General features: G+C 43.1%; 1 protein-coding gene across 1 annotated transcript in view; it reads right to left on the reverse strand.

Moving 5' to 3' along the window:
- GRIN2A (glutamate ionotropic receptor NMDA type subunit 2A) overlaps positions 1-22,107 on the reverse strand; it is an 812,513-nt gene that overhangs the window by 487,476 nt on the left and 302,930 nt on the right. The window lies entirely within an intron of this gene.

Raw genomic sequence — 22,107 nt, forward strand, 5'->3', positions numbered from 1 at the left:
TACGGTCCTTAGCTGCTTGGATCGACTCTTGAGTCTGATCCCAAACCTCTCTGGCATTAGTTGCCCAGTCGGCCACAAGAGGAGGAGGTGCAGCAGCGGGAAACGGTACCGGTACCCTAGGGTGTTGCCCATTATTGAGTACGAACGGTGTCTGCCCAGTGGCCTCAGCCAGCGAATTGTTAAGGGAAAATTCTGCCCAGGGTAGGAGGGAGGACCAGTTATCGTGGTTCTCAGCAACAAAGTGTCGAAGGTATATAATCATGGATTGATTGGTACGCTCAACCAAACCATTGGTCTCCGGATGGTATGCCGAAGAGAGATTCAACTCAATTTGCAGAAGGCTACAAAGATCTCGCCAGAAACGGGAAACAAATTGCGGGCCTCTATCACAAATGATACAATCTGGCATCCCGTGAAGCCTAAAGACATGCTTGAGGAATAGTTTGGCTAGTACCCTGGAAGATGGGATTCTCGATAACGGTACGAGATGAACCATCCAGGAGAAATAGTCCGTAATGACCCACACAAATCTATGTCCCTGTGAACACGGAAGATCAACCACAAAGTCCATGCCTACCACCTCCCATGGTCTATCTGGCACTGGTAAAGGATGCAAGAGCCCAGCCGGTCTCTGCCATAACGGGCGGTTGCGAGCACACGAGTAGCAGGAACCGACATATCTCTTGACGTGGCTGGCTAAGTGTGGCCTCCAATACCACCTCTCGAGTAACTCTCGTGTCCGTCTAATACCAAAATGCCTACCCACCTTTGAGGTGTGGGCCCACGACAGTATATCATTCTGTCGATCTGGCGGAACAAAGGTCTTGCCCGGTGGGATTTGGTCTAACGTCACAGAGGAGAGCGTATGAAAAACCCTGGAGGGAAGAATAAGACGAGGTTCGTCAATCTCTTCCTGGGTAGAAACCATAGAGCGAGACAGGGCGTCTGCCTTGTTATTCTTACTCCCAGACAGATAGTTGATGGAGAAGTGAAAGCGGGAGAAAAACAAGGACCAGCGGCGAGGATTCAGACGCTGAGCGGTTTGTAAGTACGTCAGATTCTTATGGTCTGTAAAGACCTGGAAAGGATGTTTCGCTCCTTCCAGCAAGTGACGCCACTCCTCCAAGGCTAGTCTCAGGGCGAGCAGTTCCCTATCCCCAATGGTATAGTTTCTCTCTGCCGGTGAAAAGGTTTTAGCAAAGAAGAAACACGGCCTTTTTCTACCTGCACCGTTCTTTTGATACAAGACCGCACCAGCACCCACTGAAGAGGCATCAACCTCCAAGAGGAAGGGCTTATTCTCATCGGGTCTTTGAAGAACGGGAGCAGTTGAAAAGTGTCTTTTTACTGCCTCAAAAGCCTGGAATGTTTCAGTAGACCAGACTTTTGGATTAGCACCTTTCTTAGTCAAGGCCACCAAAGGGGCCACCAAAGTAGAGAAATGGGGTATGAACTGCCTGTAATAATTTATGAATCCTAAGAAGCGTTGCACCGCCTTCAAGGAATGAGGTTCGGACCATTCCAGGACAGCAGAGAGCTTCGCAGGATCCATAGCCAGACCTTCTTGTGAGATAATGTAGCCCAAAAAAGGCAAGGATGACTGCTCGAATACACATTTTTCGAGTTTAGCAAACAATGAGTGCTCCCTTAAACGGGAAAGGACACGAACGACATCCTGACGATGAGTCTCCAGATCAGGAGAAAAAATCAGGATGTCGTCCAGATACACCACGACGGAGGATAACAGTAAATCCCTGAACACATTGTTTACGAAGTCCTGAAATACTGCGGGTGCATTACATAAACCAAAAGGCATGACGAGGTATTCATAGTGACCATCTCGGGTGTTAAAAGCGGTCTTCCATTCGTCACCCTCTCGAATTCGTACCAAGTTATACGCACCCCGCAGATCCAACTTCGTAAAAACCTAAGCTCCCCTCAGTATGTCAAAGAGCTCCGAAATTAAAGGTAACAGGTATTTGTTCTTTATTGTGATTGCGTTGAGACCCCTGTAATCTATGCAGGGACGCAAATCACCCTCTTTCTTCCGAACAGAGAAAAACCCAGCTCCCGCGGGAGAGACAGACTTCCGAATGAACCCCTTCTCTAAACTCTCTCTTATATAGGTCGACATGGCCTCCGACTCAGGTATCGACAGGGGGTAAACCCTGCTCTTAGGTGGAACCGAACCTGGGATAAGGTCTATGGCACAGTCATATGGCCTATGAGGTGGAAGAACCTCAGCACCCTGTTTGGAGAACACGTCAGCGAAATCCAAATTGGGTGTAGGTATGGGAGAGAGATCAGTTGATGCAACCGCAATGACCTTAGGTGGTAAGGGAAGACATCTGGACTGACATTTCGAACCCCAACTAATAATGCTGTCGGACTCCCAGTCAATTAGAGGAGCATGAGTCCGAAGCCATGGGAGACCCAGAAGGACGTCGTCTATACCCTCAGGCAAAACAAGAAAAGAAATCTCCTCTATGTGACCCTGAGACAGGGAAAGGCGCAAGGGAACTGTCCTCAATGTAATGGAGTCTGACAACATAGTTCCATTAACACGGACAGGAATAGGCGCCTCTAACATGATAGAGGGAATATTGTGTCTCTTTACAAATCCTGAGGACACAAAAGTCCCGTCAGCTCCGGAATCCACAAAAGCCATAATAGGCCATGTATTCTCAGAGAATGAGAGCTGACCTGGGATACTACACTTAGAGGGTGCAGAAGACGTCTCTAGTAACCCCCCTCTAATGGTTACTAGGCCTGAGAGTTTCCCTGACGGCTAGGACACTTGTTGGCATAGTGCCCAGCCTGACGACATACGTAACATATAGGAGGACCAGACTTGCGTAGTCTGGAGGACGTATGACCTAACTCCATAGGAGTGGGAGATGTTTCAGATGCTGAGGAAGATGGTAGTGGAGCCTCAACAACTGGAATAGCCCGATGCTTAGGGCGTGAGAAAGAGACCTCGAGGCTACGTTCCCTATGGCGTACGTCGATCCTCGTTGCTACTGTGATCAAGTCCTCCAGAGAAGCAGGGACCTCACGAGTAGCAAGAGCATCCTTGACATAGCCTGCCAACCCTCTCCAGAAGATAGGAATAAACACCTTCTCTGGCCAATCTAGTTCTGCCACCAGAGTTCTAAAAGCAATGTCATAAGAACTAGTGGATAACGAACCCTGAGATAGATCTAACAGTCTCAGGGCCGCATCATGGGTAACCTGCGGACCCATGAATACCACCTTAAGAGCATCAAGAAAGTCTTGATGTCTCAGAGTAACCACATCAGAGCGCTCCCATAGGGGAGTCGCCCATTCTAAGGCTTTGTCCTGAAGTAAGGAGATGATAAAGCCTACTCTGGACCTCTCCGTAGAGAAGCAAGAAGAGTTGACCTCTAGGTGTATCTGACACTGACTAATGAAACCACGACATGATCTGGCATCGCCAGAATATCTGTTTGGCAGAGCAAGTCGAGGATCATGTGCAGATGTTACCATGGTCTGAGGTTTATCCTCTATACTCTTGAGCCGCGACTCAAGCACTTGTATGTAACGGTGTAACTGCTGATATTCTGCCATAACTGCCAGACCCTTGGCTCAGTCCTAATGTTACGGGGGGCTGTCTGATAATAAAACCTAAAGGAATATCAGACAGTCAGGGTCCACCGTGCAAAGACTCTGCTGCAAACTATGGCAGAGTGCAATACCTCTGTTAAACTCACAGAGGAATATAATTAGTAAATAAAGCAATTCCTCCCTTACTTGGAGGGTGTGTGGAATGATCTCTGTTAATGATCACAGAGACAAAAGCAGTGAGTGTGAAATGGCACCTACCTAGGTCCGTTCCTCTAGTGGTGCCAGGAGACGGACAGCAGCGTAAGCCGCACAAAGCTCCTACCTGCATTCGCTCCACTAGTGTGCGAGGACACGAACCACTAGATATGGCACCTGCCTAGGTCCGCTCTTCTAGTGGTGCAAAAGAGACGGACAGCAGCGTAAGCCGCACAAAGTTCCTACCTGCGTTCGCTCCACTAGTGTGCGAGGACACGAACCACTAGATATGGCACCTGCCTAGGTTTGCTCTTCTAGTGGTGCAAAAGAGACGGACAGCAGCATAAGCCGCACAAAGCTCCTACCTCTGTTGACTCCCCTAGGGTGCGAGGATACGAACAACTGCCAGACGCAGTATAAGGAACGTTACCCTAGCGGCAACGTCCACCTACGAGTAGAATCACAAGGCCCAGCCGGACCGTGTGCCTCAGACACCTGCCTATGTCCGCTCCACTAAGAGGTAAGGATACGGACTCCAGCCGAAGCTGTAAGGTATAAGAACGCTACCCTGCCGGTAGCGCTCACCTAACATAGACAGAGAGATGCCTAGAGGGACGTGCACAGGGCGTCTACCCTCATGCATGAACCAAGAGGACTGAGCGCCGGGCAGCGTGCGTCAGGGTCTTATATAGACTTTGTGCCTCATCCAAGATGGAGGACACCAGATTCAATCCGCTGCCAGAACGACAGAAATGACGTCACGCTGGCCTATCACCGAGCAAAGCGTCACAAGCACATGACCAGCGACCAATCGGCATAGAAGGTGTCAGAGACATGTGACCACGTGTCACAAGCACATGACCAGTGGCCAATCAGCTTAGAAGGTGTCAGAGACATGTGACCTCGTGTCAGCGATGATGTCACCCGCACATGTGCAATGGCTCCAAGATAGGACTTAGTCTCCAGCGCTTGCACATGTGCAGTAGCAAGAAATCCGAAGATAGTCTCCAGAGCCACAGCAACCGTAACAATAAGGCTGTTGGACAGTTCATAAAGTGACTCATACTGTTCCACAATGGATATTCCGTGTGCCACCTTATAGTGATTTCAGAAAACAACAGATGTGTTCACAATGAAATAAGTATGCATTGAAAGAGGTTTTGTTAGGATGTGACTGTAGAAAAGCAAGGGACAGAGGTTCCTATTGCTATGCTGTCCCACACGCTTGGGATCCCTAAGCTATCCCTAACCTCAGGGTTACCACTAATGGTGTATATGCCTGAGTCATATCCAGGGCTATGCTCTTGATCAGAACTTATCTGTTTCCACTTTCCCACCAGGGAAGGATGGGGCAGGAGTGAGATAGAAACACAGGTACAGACAGGGGAAAATTAAAACTCTGACACACTACAACTCAATAGGAAAGAATGATGATAGACTGGAGAAAAGCAAAAGCAGGAAGGTAGAAACAAAATACAACAATGGTTATTTTCACAACCGCACACAGCAACAAGTACAACAACCACCAATTTGTCTTGATCAGAACACTCCACAAGACTATAACTGGCATAGCAGGAAGAATTCAGCCAACATAGATAGGATGAGAGCAGATGTGATTGGCTCCTCGACAACATGTGATCAAAGGAGACTCACAAGCAGACCAGCAGAGATTAACTTTTGCTAGCCTGTCTATGAACTACAAATCTGTTGACTGACTTCCAATCTGTTGACCGACGCCCTAGTCTACCTGTGCTGCTCACAAACATCAGAGAAGTAATCAAGTGGAATGTAAGAATTTGTAGTCTGAATAGATCTGGCCACCGCCATGAGATTCAACAATATTTGGAATAAACTCAAGGTGACAAGTTTTCCAAAATCATGAATAATTTTGGTAAATGCAGGTAATGTGATAACATAACAAATGAACTTAAACTCACTGGTTTGTACTTGTTTACTTGTCTAGGGAAATGATATTTCACATGACCACTGCAGCCAATCACTGCTCTCATCAGTATGCAGATGACATATTTTCACTGCTGAAAAGATACCAATGACCATTGGAGAGTACTTAGGCAGTGATGAAGATAACAAGTAATTTTAGGGGTTTTTTTTATCATGTTGTCTGATTTTACTATTTTTTATGATTTCAGAAACCTCCTTCATTTTCAAACAATAAAATATCCGGCCTACATTTCTTATGAAATTACATAGTAGGTGAATTGTAACTGTCAGAGGTAACATTATCCGGTTGTGAGAGTGATGAGACTGAGAAGAGTGATGTGCCAAATATTCCATAATGCCAATGCCTTCTTTATATGGTTGCCAGAGGCAATGGAGGTCAATTGTAATCTGCCCCTGGTGGTAGCACTATTGCTCTGACAGCTGTTGCTACGTATGTTGCTGCTTCTGTTACTAGCAATTCCTACATTCTTAGCTGTGGTATGGTTCTTTTTATTTTTTTTTCCCTACCCTGTCCAATGCCATTGACACTTTTTCTTTTATTCTACCTTTTGTAAAACCCTATAATTAACTTTTGACAATTCTTTTAACCCTAAATTATTCAACAATGGCAAAAAAAGAACTTAACAAAAACTGCTAGGTAGGTAGGTACATGTACAGAGACCAAACAAGACAGCAGACTGCGATATAGATGTGGTACAATTGCCAAATAAAACAGAAATTCAAGATAAAACATGCCCATTTTAATGTATGCCTTTTTGTCTGTTTCAAAATTTCATCCCCATTCCTAAAACTATCATAATATGAAATGCTAGATAGTTACATGTTAAAAAAGTACAAAAAATGGTGTGTCGTGTACAGATGTAAAATTTGACTAGTAAAAAAGATGTGCAAAATAAGAACTGTTTGTGACACGCACACTTTGTAACGCAGCTAAACGGGAAGATTTTCGGGAATTTACTTTTGGAATATTTTTCAAAAATTTAATCTCGCCTTCAAAAAAAAGGATTATACAGGATATGAAAAATCTCTGTTCAGTTGCTTGTGACAACCAAGTACATTGTCTCTGAATGAATATTGTGCAGGGTTTACGATTTTTTTAGTGAATTAAGAATGAAGGAAAAATGTGTAATCATTCAAAGGCAGCAGACCAGATGGCGGCTATATTATATCACTGATTAATCATACAGAGTCTGACATTGCTGCAGCTAGCACCTCTCCTATCTTTATCTCCTTTTCAATTGAATCTCTATTATTCACAGTCTACTACCCTTGTAGTCATAGTACTACAGTTGTACAACACAATTGTCCAATATTTTATGGCCTTCTTTTTCAGAGTTTATTGCAGAGCTCTGACGTCCTCTCGCTATACTAAAATGGCTGCTGAATTCCCTGTCTTGGCTTTTATACAGACTTTGATAGTCCCTCTTTTGTCTGTGCTGCACCATGTAATGTCAAAACTTCAAAACATTATAGAGAAGTCGACAATGTTATGCCTGAAGTCATGTGAACCTTTTTTGACCAATGCCTTTTGGCATTTTTTGGGTGCTTTGTGCACATACAAATGCAAATTATTTGAATTTGCTTGAACCTGTAAATTTCATAAAATTTTGATTTTCACTTGCCTCTAAAATACATACATACAGGGGCAAACATATCATTGGTGCAACTTGGGCAGCCTCACAGGGGACGAAGAGATTGGGTGGGCCTCTTTCACCTCAAAAGCAGGTAGAATTGTGTATGTTGATAAGTTATTGGGTTGCAAAGGCCCCAAAAATTGTTCTTGCTCAGGATCTCCTTTCTGTCTGTGTCCACCAGTGCATACATATAATGTTTTCCTAACTCCCTCAAAATGAGTGTTCCTACCACATCCCTGTAGTGACATAGGAATATCAACTTTAAGTTTCGTTTTGCTGCAATGCAGATTCTTATGTTTGGCATGTGCTTTAGTTCCTTCACAACCTGATTATTTTTATTATTCCAATGCATTTGAATGTGATTGTATCAAAACATACAGTATATACCCTTTGCAATCTGATATAGCACATTGTCATCCATCGGTCCCCTACCTCTTCGTTTACCAACTACACGGAAAAGTGAAATGTGAACCCTGTTTGCTGCAAGACACATTTGTCTGAGACTTTTTTTGGTACATAATTGGAAATCAAGAGCTTTTTAACAATAGCTTATTTTTCTACAATAATTAAAAATATTCACAAATAAAACAAAAAAAAAGTAAAAAATATCCTTTGTAGTGTTAGTTACCATTCCGGAACGTGAGATCCCTGCCACCTAGTTACAGCAGCTGGGTATGTCATCTATTTTAGGTCAAGCGATGCTAAAATTACAATCTTCTAAACATAAAATAAAAGGTCAAAACTGCCGACTCTAACTTCAGGGATGAAAAATGTGGCTATTAATCAAACAATACAACAGAGTTGTGCCATTTGTACACTTCTATACAATACACACTGGGATTTTATTGCTCCATTTGCACGTTGTATGAAATGCTATAATGAAATCAAGTTTAAAGAAACCATCACATACTTTGACCTGATGACATTACTAAATAGTGTAGTTATTTAACAAATAGGAATAAGACATAAACATGATATTTATAATTTCAAAGAAATAATTTAAAATATTAGCCAGGGTACACTTAAAAAAAGAACACGATTTTGCTTTACTCTATCTAAATGTGTGTGTGATCGGGCATATCGATTTTGCATTATGAGAAACTCTTGTCACTCCAGTATGCATAACAATATTTTTGCAAATGTATGCTGTGGATTTAATTTTCAGTAACATGTACACTGTTTTGTTAACTATTTTATGTTTAGATTAATATGATTTGACTTATATACATATAGTGCCTTGAAAAACTATTCATACCCATATTAACATTTCCACATTTTTTCATGTTGTAATCTTTAAGGGAATTTGTCAAGTGATTAGTACAATACTAATGTTATCTCTAAATAGGGCTAAAGGAAACCATTCAGGATCAGTAAGTTGTATTGATTTACCTTATCCTGTTATCTTGATGTAAGCTCCATAGAATTCAGTGTAACATAGTAACTAGTCAAGGATATGTAAATATAAATTGCGTAAATATGAATTTGCTCTGCTGCCACTCCATGCTCTCACCTAGCAATGATAGTGAATGCACTGAGAGGTGAGTGGGGAGAGCAGCGAATATGTAAATTGTATTTACATACACTTGACTAGTGTTCACAAGACACAGAATTCTTTAGAGCTTACAGCAAGATAACAGGATAATATAGAGCAATAAAGGTCCAGTCACACACAACAACTTACCAGCGATCCCAACAACGATACGACCTGATAAGGATCGCTGGTAAGTTGCTGGGAGGTCGCTGGTGAGATGTCAAACAGTCATAGCTAACCAACGATGCAGTAACGATACAGGTCGCAGTAGCGACCTGTATAATGATCTTGGCAGTCATTAGGACCCTGTCACACAGTGTAAAACACAGCAATGCATCCTTCCCAGCAGCACATCGCCTTTGAAGAAAATGGTTCAGACTATTCGGCAAGGACTAGAGATCTCACAGCAGAGGCCTGATCGCTGGTAGGTGTCACACATAACGAGATTGCTAGCGAGATTGTTGCTGTGTAACAGAAACTGTGACTCAGCAGCAATCTCATTAGCGATCTTGTTGTGTGTGATGGGGCCTTAACACTTACTGATCCTGAAAGGTCTCCTTAAGCCCTATTTAAAGATAGCATTACTATTGTACTACAAAATCACCTGACATATTCCCTTAAAATGTATTTTATTGGGATTTTAAGTGATATACCAACACAAAGTAGTATTTGTGAAGTCTAAAGAAAATAAATGGTTTTCTAAATATTTTAAAACAAATCTGAAAATTGTGATTTACATTTGTATTCAACCCCCTTTAGTGAGTACTTTGTAGGACCACCTTTTGCTGCAATTTCTACTTCAAGTCTTTTGGGGTTAAGGGTGCTTTACACGCTGCGACATTGCTAACGATATATCGTCAGGGTCACGGTGTTTGTGACACACATCCGGCATCGTTAGCGACATCGCAGCATGTGACAGCTAGGAGCAACAATCAACGATTGCAAAAATGGCAAAAATCGTTGATCGTTGACACGTCGCTTCTTTTCATAATGTGAATGCCGCTGGTTGTTCCTCGTTCCTGCGGCATCACATATCGCTATGCGTAACACCGCAGGAACGACGAACATCTCCTTACCTGCGTCCACCGGCAAAGACGAAGGAAGGAGGTGGGCGGCATGTTCCGGCCGCTCATCTCCAGCCTTCCTCTGCTATTGGGCGGCCGTTTTGTGACGTCACTGTGACGCCGAACGCACCTCCCACTTCAAGGATGGATTGTTCGGAAGCTAGCGATGTTGCAGCGTGTAAAGCACCCTTAAGTCTGATTTCTGCTTCGCACATCCAAAAGCTGAAATTTTTGCCCATTCCTTTGTGAAAACTAGATCTGGCTAAGTGAGATTGGATGGAGACATCTGTGAACAGCAATTTTAAAGTCTTACTACAGATCCATGGGATTTAAGGGGGCTTTACATGCTACGATACGATATCGTTAATGTTTTATTGTCGGGGTCACGTCATTAGTGACGCACATCCGGCGTCATTAACGATATCGCATCGTGTAACACTTATGTGCACCCTTAAACGATCGCAAAAGTGGCAAAAATCGTTTGCCGTGGAGAGGTCATCCTAAAACCAAAAATCGTTCACCTCTCATTAGCCATGTTGTTCCTCGTTTCTGAGGCAGCACACATCGCTGTGTGTGACACCGCAGGAGCAAGGAACATCTCCTTACCTGCCTCCACCGGCAATGCAGAAGGAAGAAGGTGGGCGGGATGTTTACGTCCCACTCATCTCCGTCCCTCCGCATCTATCGTACGGCTGCCATGTGACATCGCTGTGACGCCGCACGACCCACCCCCTTAGAAAGGAGGCGGATCGCCGGCCATAGCGCGTCACAGGGCAGGTAAGCCGTGTGACGGGGGAGCGCGTTTTTGTGCGCAACAGGCAGCGATATGCCCATGTCGCACAAACGATGGGGGTGGGTACGCACGATAGCGATATTGTTACCGATATCGCTACCGTGTAAAGCCCCCTTTAGGTCTGGACTGTTACTGGGCCATTCAAACACATGAGTATACTTTGATCTAAACCAAAATGCACTTCTAATTTTGCAGAGGGGATTGTGGAACATATCAGCACAGACTTTGCCGGCATTTCTTCTTTTTCTATTTAAATTAATAATGAATTTGAGTTGTGTAGAATCCTGTAAGAACCAATACATAGTCTTGCAGTAAATCATTATCTTCGAAAGAACAAAGAAATCTTTCCTTGTCAAGCTGCTGTCATAATGAGTATTGCTCCTTTGATTTCATTTAATTTATATCTAGATCAATGTGGTTCACTTTTCAGAAGATGTCCAATACAAACTTTTTTTTTGCTCCTGGCTAGTTAGAGGTATCTGAGATAATTAGAGCTGACACAAGCCATTGCTATTCTGCAGATTATGCAAGTTTCCTAGAACTTGCTTTGGTTGAGATCTTAACACGAGTTGTATAAAGTTTCTGGTCTAGTCTTTAGGAGACACAAGCAATCATATAGATGTCAATTAAATGTCCACATATTGTATAATTTTATGAGATTAATATTTTTTATGCATTGATCCAGCGCTGATGCTCTGCTGGTCCTCCTGATCTTAGTTCATAAGCTACAGGCATGTTACTATTAGGGAAAATCTAAATACACCAGAATCAAAGCGGTAATGACCCCCATGTCCAACTGGCAATTACTTCAGCGCATAAGTGACATATATCTCTATAGGCCTTGCCAGAAATTTCATACAGTCAGAGATTAGAGTAACATTTTTGGCCTAAGAAATGCTAACACTTTTTTGTATCTGATGGGTGGGATTAACCATAAACCCACCCACCTGAAATTCCACCATAGCTCTGCTTATTGGGCGTGGGAACCTCCAGCTGTGACCACAACTAACCTGAGTGACTTCAGTCTCTGCCTGAAGTTACAGCGTACAGTCATATTCCATGGCCGCTCTCTGTTAGTTCAGAGGTAGCAGAGCTGGAATCTTCGTGGGACCTTGTGTGCATTACGTCGAACCTGGGTGTTTTACAGCTAATAAATTGGTGAAAGAGGGTATTTTTGGTGTTTTATTTCATATAAAGGATTTTTTCAATGTTTGTGTTTATTTACTTTCACTTACAAATTAGTACTAGGGCATTTCATTTGTGAGCTGACATTAACCCCATATTACCTCAATTGCCACTGCACCAGGGCAATTGGGAAGAGCCTGCTAAAGTGCTGGGATTGTCACATCTAATGGATGTGTCAATCCTGGGTGGTTGCAGGCTGCTATTTTTAGGCTGGCGGGCCCATTAAGCATGGGTCTGCCCAGCCTGAAAATACCAGCCACCATCTGTCGGGCTTTATCTTGGCTAGGTGTCAAAATTGGGGGGACTGCACTCAGTTTTTTTTTTAATTATTTATTTGTTTAAAGAATTTTAAAAAAGCTGCATGTGGTTCCTCTTATTTTGATACACGGCCATGATAAGCACACGGCTAAAGGCTGCAACCTGTAGCCATGGCTTTATCTGTTCTGGTATCAATACAAGGGGACCCTATGCTAATATTTTTTAATTTATTTTATTCCATTTTAAGGACACAGATAGCTTTTGTGATTCCAACCAATAACAGACACTGTCTCAAACCGTGGGGGCGTGGTCCAATGCCAACCAATGAGAGATGCCGGTGGAAGGGGAAAGCAGGGAATATGTATCGGACCTGGAAGTATCACTCAAGCTGTTGGGAGACTCGGTAAGTCTGTACTGCTTTTACCCTTTTTATTTTCTTTCTTTTACAGCCCCTCCTACCACATTTTTACAACTCATCACTTTTGGTAACCATTGAATTTAATGGGTTTGAGTAGGATCGTCAATCTGATCAGCTAGGATCAACAATCCGATTGGCGATCTCAGGCAGGCTGGGGCAATCCTGATCTGATCCTTGGCAGGATCACTCATGTCTAATCATTAATCATAACTAACTTAATTCATTGACACATATGCTTTGATTTCTTTGGTGGTGGACGTGACTTATAGTCACCAAATCTGGTGACCGGGTCTCTTTAATCTACTTCAACCCCGTTTCTATGACTGAAGGCTTTCGCTCACACCAGCATACAGTCATGGGTTAAAATGAAGTATTTCTCCCAGAAAAATATTGCAATTAAATATATTTTGCATACAAAATTCCAAGTTTAATAATGAAAAGGCAAATTAAAAGAGGTAAGTAGAAAAACATTGCTGTATATAAGTTAAAAAAAAACAAAAAACATTTTTATTTCCTTTCAGTCAAAATAAAAACATTGACTGGTGAGAGAAGAATCTTTTACATTATAGCCTTCAGTATTCTGCACTCTGAACCTTGTGCCGCTTTGTGCATTTTATGATTCAAAACCATAAGTATTCATTAGCTTAATAGATTTTCAAGTTTGGATTCATGTTATACCCAGAGGCGAAATTTAGTCTGATACAAGTTGATTATCCTTGTTTTGTTACTTAGTATGCAACATGGAGCACAAATTTTGACAAATATATATATAGTTGACATAAATCGTTCTGTTTAACTTTTCAAATACTTAAACTTGTATAGATTCTGAATTATAGTTTATAGATTAATCCAAAACTGCATTTACACTTCTATTAGTTATTGGAAAATGTCAACAAGTTTGTCAACTGATGTACCTGATGTGATGAGTAAAATTTGGATATTATCATATGCACTGGCTTTATGTTATTATTATATGATATAATGTATATCACTTTGACTATGTTCACATTAATACAGTGCCCTCTGGTGAGCACTACATTGAGGTTTATGACTGTATTCCAGTGAGAACTTCGAAAGAGCCCTGAAAGAGCCTTTCACATAAAGCAAGCCACTAGACTAACTGTGGACACTGTATGACCACCATTTTAGTAGTATTCATCTTCGATTATCATGGTTATGTGCCTTACTGAAAAAGACAAATACTGCTAGGATGAAGGACAGACAATGTCCAGTGTAAATCCATCGATTTCATTAAAGTAAATAGCTCTATCATGGTTCTCACTGAATAAAAGGTGAGGAAAGAAAGTGCAAAAGGTTTTTACTCAATAACCATATGGAGACGATAAGGAATTAGGCTCATCTTAAAAGGTTGTGTGACACACAACCAGCATTAAAACATATAGTCAACTGCAGCAGAGTCCACACGCTTGAAAGCCTAAATAGATCAGGAACTAAATTAAAGTGAAACTTTCACTGCACTGATGTAGAAATGACAGAAATCCAAAGGAGCTGAATTTTAGGTGGTTTTAATCGACGGATTTCAATGTGTCCCACCATTTCATCAGAAAATCCACCAATTTCAATGCATTTCGAAGTGTCTCCTAACTTCTTCATCAAGAAATCCACCGATTTCAATGCGGTTCGAAGTGTCTCCTAACTTCTTCATCAAGAAATCCACCAATTTCAACGCATTTCAAAGTGTCTTCTAACGGCTTCATCAAGAAATCCACCGATTTCAATGCGGTTTGAAGTGTCTGCTAACTTCTTCATCAAGAAATCCACCAATTTCAACGATTTCGAAGTGTCTCCGAACTGCTTCATCAAGAAATCCACCGATTTCAATGTGTTTCGAACTGTCTCCCAACTTCTTCATCAAGAAATCCACCAATTTCAATGCATTTTGAAGTGTCTCCTAACTGCTTCATCAAGAAATCCACCGATTTCAATGTGTTTCGAACTGTCTCCCAACTTCTTCATCAAGAAATCCACCAATTTCAATGCATTTTGAAGTGTCTCCTCACTGCTTCATCAAGAAATCCACCGATTTCAACGCATTTCGAAGTGCCTCCTAACTTGGTCTTCATTAGGAATTCCCCCATTTTCAACGCATTTCGAAGCATCTCCCAACTACTTCATCAAGAAATCCACCGATTTCAACGTGTTTTGAAGTGTCTTCCAACTTCTTCATTGGTGGATTTCCTGTATCATTCATGTGCTGTTTATATGTAACATTGAAAGGTATAGAAGAAACTTTGTAATTTATTGATTTTTTTATACATCTGTTAAAACCACTGATGATACATGGACCATACACTGATGAAACACTGACGCAATACACTGATGACATGTGCATGCAGTTTGTATGTTCACCCTGTATTTGCATGAGTTTTCCTATGAAACTTGACCTTGTGTGTTCCAGTACTTTTTTGCATGAAGGGATAAACTAATTATTTACCCCAAAAAATAAACTTAGGATTACTCAGTTGTGCAATAGTTTTGCATTTAGAAATACTATTATGTGCTATTTATCCGTCAGCTTAAAATTATAATAATCTAATGGTTCAAAATATGTCAGAAAATCTCAGCCTCCGTTACAGTTCAGCTAATTATTTAAAAAATGTGGGTGGCTTTAAACAGGAGCTTATAGGACAGCTGTCAGCTGGCAGTCAATTACAAGAGTCTGATACACGGGGAATAGTGCGAAGTCTCATTACATAGTTTGTATCAGTTGACTTATTGTGTCATTATTGTGCTTTACAAAACCGAGGAGATAAGGGCAATTCTTCAAGAATCTTGTAGTAGTTTAAAAGGTCAGCAACAAATCAATTCCAGTCATTACGGTTTACTGCAATATTAGATCTGCTGACACATAACAGTCACTGACATTTTCCTTTAAAGGAAATGTATCAGAAGAAAATGACTCATTGTGTAAATGAGCTTAGGATAGACATATTTTTTACCAATTTTTTGGTAACTTTGTTAATTGTCTAGGTCATTATACATATAAACCCTTTAAGGAGTTGGCAATTGTTCATTTTTGTGGTTTCTTTTACTTCTCTTTTTCTAAAAGGTAGATTTGGGTGGACCAGTGGAACTTTGGGTTTGCCAGGTTCAGCCATATATTAGTTAAAAGTTAAGAACACAGATTTGACCCAAACTTAACCCCAGAAACTGAAAACGTATAGGTCATTGAAGACCCCAACCTCTATTTTGTAAAAGGGCTGTAAATGGTTGTACTAAGGGTCAGGGGGCTACAAAAGGAACCAAAATCGAGGCAATTGCCCTTCAAAAATGTGGATATGGTATTAATTTAACAAAAAAAATATGTGGGCTCCCGCCTATTTTTTATAACCTGCGCAGGTAACACAGGCAGCTGTTGGCTGGAATCCTCAGCTGTCTGCTTTACCTTGGCTGGTTATCAAAAATAGAGGTGATCCCATGCTGTTTTTTTAAATTATTTAGATAAATAATTTAAAAAAAAAACGCATGGGCTCCACCCTATTTTGGATAACCAGTAGTGATGAGCGAGTACGCTTGTCACTACTCGGTACTCGCACGAGTATCACTGTACTCGGGCTACTCTGCGGGTACCGAGTGATTTCGCGATACTCGTGCTGTACTCGTGGTCTTCATCCCTGCATGTTGGCGCTCTTTTGAGAGCCAGCTCTCATGCAGGGATTGGCTGGCAGACCACTGCAATGCCACAGCCCTGTTAGTTGTGCAATTGCAGTGATTGGCCGGCCCGCACAGCGTGACCGAGCGTTTATACCGGCGGGCGCGCTGTGCTCTGCACACAGCCATCTCGTATTCCCTGCTTTCCTCGCCCACAGGCGCCTATGATTGGTTGCAGTGAGACACGCCCCCACGCTGAGTGACAGGTGTCTCACTGCACCCAATCACAGCAGCCGGTGGGCGTGTGCATACTGTGCAGTGAAATAAATAATTAAATAATTAAAGAAACCGGCGTGCGGTCACCCCAAATTTTAATACCAGCCAGATAAAGCCATGCGGCTGAAGGCTGATATTCTCAGGATGGGGAGCTCCACGTTATGGGGAGCCCTCCAGCCTAACAATATAAGTCGGCAGCCACCCAGAATTGCCGCATACATTAGATGCGACAGTTCTGGGACTGTACCCGGCTCTTCCCGATTTGCCCTGGTGCGTTGGCAAATCGGGGTAATAAGGAGTTAATGGCAGCCCATAGCTGCCACTAAATCTTAGATTAATCATGTCAGGCGTCTCCCCGAGAAACCTTCCATGATTAATCTGTAAATTACAGTAAATAAACACACACACACCTGAAAAAATCATTTATTAGAAATAAAAAACACAAACCAATTCCCTTGTAACCAATTTAATAAACCCCAAAAAGCCCTCCATGTCCGGCGTAATCCACGGACCTCCAGCGTCGTTTCCAGATCTGCTGCATGCAGGTGACAGGAGCTGCAGAAGACACCGCCGCTCCTGTCAGCTTCACACAGCAACTGAGGTGAGTAGCACGATCAGCTGCTGTCAGTCAGGTAACTCACGGCTACCGCTGGATCCAGTGGTGGCCGCGAGTAACCTCAGTGACACCTCAGCTGATCGCGCTACTCACCTCAGTTGCTGTGTGGAGCTGAAAGGAGCGGCGGTGTCTTCTGCAGCTCCTGTCACCTGCATGCAGCAGAGCTGGAAGCGACGCTGGACCATCCTGAATTACGCCGGACATGGAGGGCTTTTTGGGGTTTATTAAATTGGTTACGAGGGAATTGGTTTGTGTTTTTTATTTCTAATAAATGATTTTTTCAGGTGTGTGTGTGTTTATTTACTGTAATTTACAGATTAATCATGGAAGGTTTCTCGGGGAGACGCATGCCATGATTAATCTAGGATTTAGTGGCAGCTATGGGCTTCCATTAACGTCTTATTACCCCGATTTGCCAATGCACCAGGGCAAATCGGGAAGAGCCGGGTACAGTCCCAGAACTGTCGCATCTAATGTATGCGGCAATTCTGGGCGGCTGCTGACTGATATTGTTAGGCTGGGGGGCTCCCCATAACGTGGAGCTCCCCATCCTGAGAATACCAGCCTTCAGCTGTATGGCTTTATCTGACTGGTATTAAAATTTGGGGTGACCGCACGCCTTTTTTTTTAATTATTTATTTATTTATTTTACTGCACAGTATAGACACGCCCACCGGCGGCTGTGATTGGGTGCAGTGACACAGCTGTCACTCAGCGTGGTGGGCGTGTGTGACTGCAACCAATCACAGGTGCCTGTGGGCATGGGAAGCAGGGAATACAAGATTGATTAATGAGCGGCTGGCTTTTTCAAAACAGTAAAAGCCGCCGGAGTTTTTATAACAGCTGTGCAGCGCTGCGCCGGAGATCAGGGAACGGTAAGTATGAGAGAGGGGGGGGGGGGAATGACTGACAGACTTAGAGAGGGACAGACAAGACAGAGAGACCAACGCAGAAATAAAGAAAATTACTTTTGTGACATTTTTAGGGTTTCTACATGCTGCCGAGGGGTCATTTCATAAAAATACTCGGGTCTCCCATAGGATAACATTGGGCTCGGTGCTCGGGCCGAGTACACGAGTATCTTGGGATGCTCGGCCCGAGCCTCGAGCACCTGAGCTTTTTAGTACTCGCTCATCACTAATAACAAGCCAAGGTAAAGCACACAGCTGGAGGCTGGTAATATCAGGCTGGGAAGGGCCGAGGGTTTTTTGTTCTTTCCTGCCTAAAAACGGCAGCTCCAGAAGTAGCGCATCCATTGGTTATGTCAATTCTGTTGTTTTTCCCGGTTCTTCCTGATTGCCCTGGTGCAATGGCAATCAAAGTAATACTTGTGGGGTTGATGACAACTGTGAATTGAAGGATGACTTCAAGCCCAGAGGTTAGTAATGGAGAGACATGAGAAATTCTGTACATACCGCTGACTGGGAGTGATTTCTGTCTCGGAAAATGTTCTCAGAATGATGCTCCATAGGAATCAATGGACGTCTTGGGACATTACACCACTGGCTTACATTGGAACTTGCAGGATTTATTTTGAAGTAATAAATTAGTGAATGAGGGAGTGTGGGGGGGGTGTCTTTATTGAAATAAACTATTGTTTTTGTGTCGGTGCTTTTTATTAACTCTACGTTTTCCGGGTTAATAAATTGGAGTGTGTGACAGATGCCTCTCTATTACTAACCCCTGGGCTTGAAGTCATCTCTCAATTCACAGCTGACAACCCCAAAAGTATTACCCTGATTGCCACCACACCAGGGCAATTGAGAAGAACTGGGTAAAGTGCCAGAATTGGCGCACCCAATGGATGCACCATTTCTGGGGCAGCTGTGGGCTGTTATTATTAGGTTGCAAATGGCCCTATCATGCAGTGACTACTGGGGTTCCAAAAGGAATAAAGGAACCCTCAGTGCGCGCCACAACAAACAGGGTATACTGGGAACACGATACAATGGTTTTCCCTGGTGCTAAGATGAGTTGAGCAGGGTCACCTCCTACACTTACCTGAGGATGTTCCCTGCACCCCTTATCAACCCTATACAGGTTCTTTCATCCCATCGCCGATCACGTGCCTAAGCCCTCAACTCACCCTGGCTAGTGAGAAGACTGGCAAGAGCACCAGTTTCACCACTGCAATGATTCAACACAAGGGTAGAAAGACAGACAGGGGGAATTAGACACAAAACGAAAACACTCCAAGCAACTCCAATGCAGCTGACACCACAGCTATTATTGTCGCAAAACATCAGCTTCTTTCAGAGACTGGCTCCTTCTAAAGTGGAAAACTGAGATATGAGATTATAGTGAAAAGAAGTGGTAACACAGAGCTGTACCTGTGATTATGACTCTAAAGTATAGCCAGATAGAAAATAGTCCGTAATCTCGACAGAACCATAGGAAAGCAAATCCATTTAAACATAAGATGGTGATCTGTGCACAATAAGTTGCTGTGACCTTCTGGTCCCAGACTCGCCAGGGATCCCCCCAGAATGGGACACACCCATGACAGGTGCAATACCATGGACCTTGCCAGCCTGGATATGCAACTTTTGGGGCTGCTGTAGGCTGCTATTTTTAGGCTGGAAAGGGCCAACTAACCATGAGCTTTCGCAGTCTGATAATACCAGCCCCAAGCTGTCTGCTTTACCTTGGCTGGTCAAAAATAGGGCTGAGCTTGCAATGCAGCTTGTTGATTGGCTGCGCTTTTGCACTGTTTTGGCAGCTCATCGCCGCCCACATGCAAATACTTGTCCAGCGATGTCATGGCTGAAGGCCATATATTATATATAATATATTATATATATTAATATATTATGTATATTAATATTTAAAAAAAAAATTATCTCCCCATGTATAAAGGAATAAAATAACGAAATAAAATGAAACAAAATATAATGCATGTGACTCTCATATTTGTATCATGTTGTCATAAAGTAACCTGATCACATTGTCACCTGACTAGATACGACAATTGAATGTGTATTGAATGTTTTTATGACACCAAGATTTGAGGCTGAATATTCTGTACTTATTAGTTGGTGTTTATATATTCCTTCTGCCAGCCCACGGACTCCACTTGGGGACACTATGAACTCCCACTGATGATTGATGAATGCATATAGAATTTTTTTAATTTTCAGATTTTAGACATATTGGGATTAGAAAACATGATAAATAAAATTCACCCTCTATTTTCAAGCAAACCTGTCTTTTCACATAAAACCTAAAAAAAAGCAGAAATTTACTGCCTTTATGATTAAAATTGCTTTTGGTACACATACTAATCTAATATGACTAGGAATTGTCCTTTTTCAGTGGGTGGACCCTCTTTACTAGCATTCTGCCAGCACTACATGTGTTAGAACTTCCTTGTTGGCACTTCCAAGTCTCCATTGGTCCTAACATAAATAGTTTGAGTTCTCTGAATTGGAAGTCCACTTCTCTGCTATGCCTGTATGCAGTTTGACAGAAAAGCAGACCAGGACAGATATACACTGACTTCCAAATCCGTCTCATTGTCATTGCTGCTAGTGACTAATTAAGCTTGACAACAGACACTGGACAGTTAAGGGGGCTTTACACGCAACGATATTTCTAACAATATGTCGTCGGGGTCACGGAATTTGTGACGCACATCCGACCTCGTTAGTGACGTCGTTGCATGTGAAACCTATGAGCGAGTGTAAAGGCCCCATTACACACAACGACGGATCTAACGATATATCGCTGGGGTCACGGATTCCGTGACGCACATCCGGCATCGTTAGCGACGTCGTTGCGTGTGACAGCAAGGAACGACCGTTAACGATGGAAAATACTCACCTTTTCGTCCATCCTTGACACGTCGTTCCTTTTTAAATAATCGTTGATTGTTGAGCACGCAGGTTGTTCGTCGTTCCCGAGGCAGCCCACATCACTACGTGTGACACCTCGGGAACGACGAACTGCAGCTTACATGTGGAAGGAAGGAGATGGGCGGGATGTTACGTCCCACTCATCTCTGCCCCTCCGCTTCTATTGGGCAGCCGCTTAGTGACGCCGCTATGACGCCATACAAACCGCCCCCTTAGAAAGTAGGCGGTTCGCCGGCAACAGCGACATCGCTAGGCAGGAAAGTCCGTGTGACGGCTCCTAACGATTTTGTGCGCCATGGGCAGCGATTTACCCATGACGCACAAACGACGGGGGCGGGTGCTTTCACCAGCAATATCGCTAGCAATATCGCTGCGTGTAACACGCCCTTTAATGATCAAAAATACTCACCTAATCGTTGATCGTTGACACGTCGTCCAGTTCCCAAGTATCGTTGATGGTGTGGGACGCAGGTTGTTCGTCGTTCCTGAGGCAGCACACATCGCTATGTGTGACACCCCGGGAACGACGAACAACAGCGTTCCTGTGTCCTCTGGCAATGAGGTGGGTGTGTCGTTATTGTGGCTGGTCTCTGCCCCTCCACTTCTATTGGCGGGCCGCTGTGTGACTACGCTGTGACGGCGCACGAACCGCCCCCTTAAAAAAGAGGTTGTTCGCCGTCCACAGCGACGTCGCTAGGAAGGTAAGTACGTGTTACGCGTCCTAGCGATATTGTGCGCCACGGCCAGCGATTTGCCCGTGATGCACAAACGACGGGAGCGGGTCCATTCACGAGCGACATTGCTAACGATGTTGCTGCGTGTAAAGCAGCCTTAAGTTAGAGAGAAGGGTGCTATCTGTCAGTATGCACTTTGGAGTGATCTTTGGGGGTAAGAAAGCATCATTTGAAAGTGATTTGCTGTGATCTACTTGTTTGAGAGTACAGTCACCATTTATGCTTCTTCATGCTCTGAATCCTACTGACCTAAATCTCAGCTCTGCAGCTTCTAATAGGTATAACAATATGCTCAGATTCTTATCTAGTTATGCCCTGATTTTCTTGAAGATCTTGGAATGGGTTACATAAGGTAGCGATTAGAGGAGTCAATATTATGCATTAAATGTTGCC

This window comes from Anomaloglossus baeobatrachus, chromosome 7, assembly GCF_048569485.1.
Source record: "Anomaloglossus baeobatrachus isolate aAnoBae1 chromosome 7, aAnoBae1.hap1, whole genome shotgun sequence".
NCBI classification, from domain to species: Eukaryota; Metazoa; Chordata; class Amphibia; order Anura; family Aromobatidae; genus Anomaloglossus; species Anomaloglossus baeobatrachus.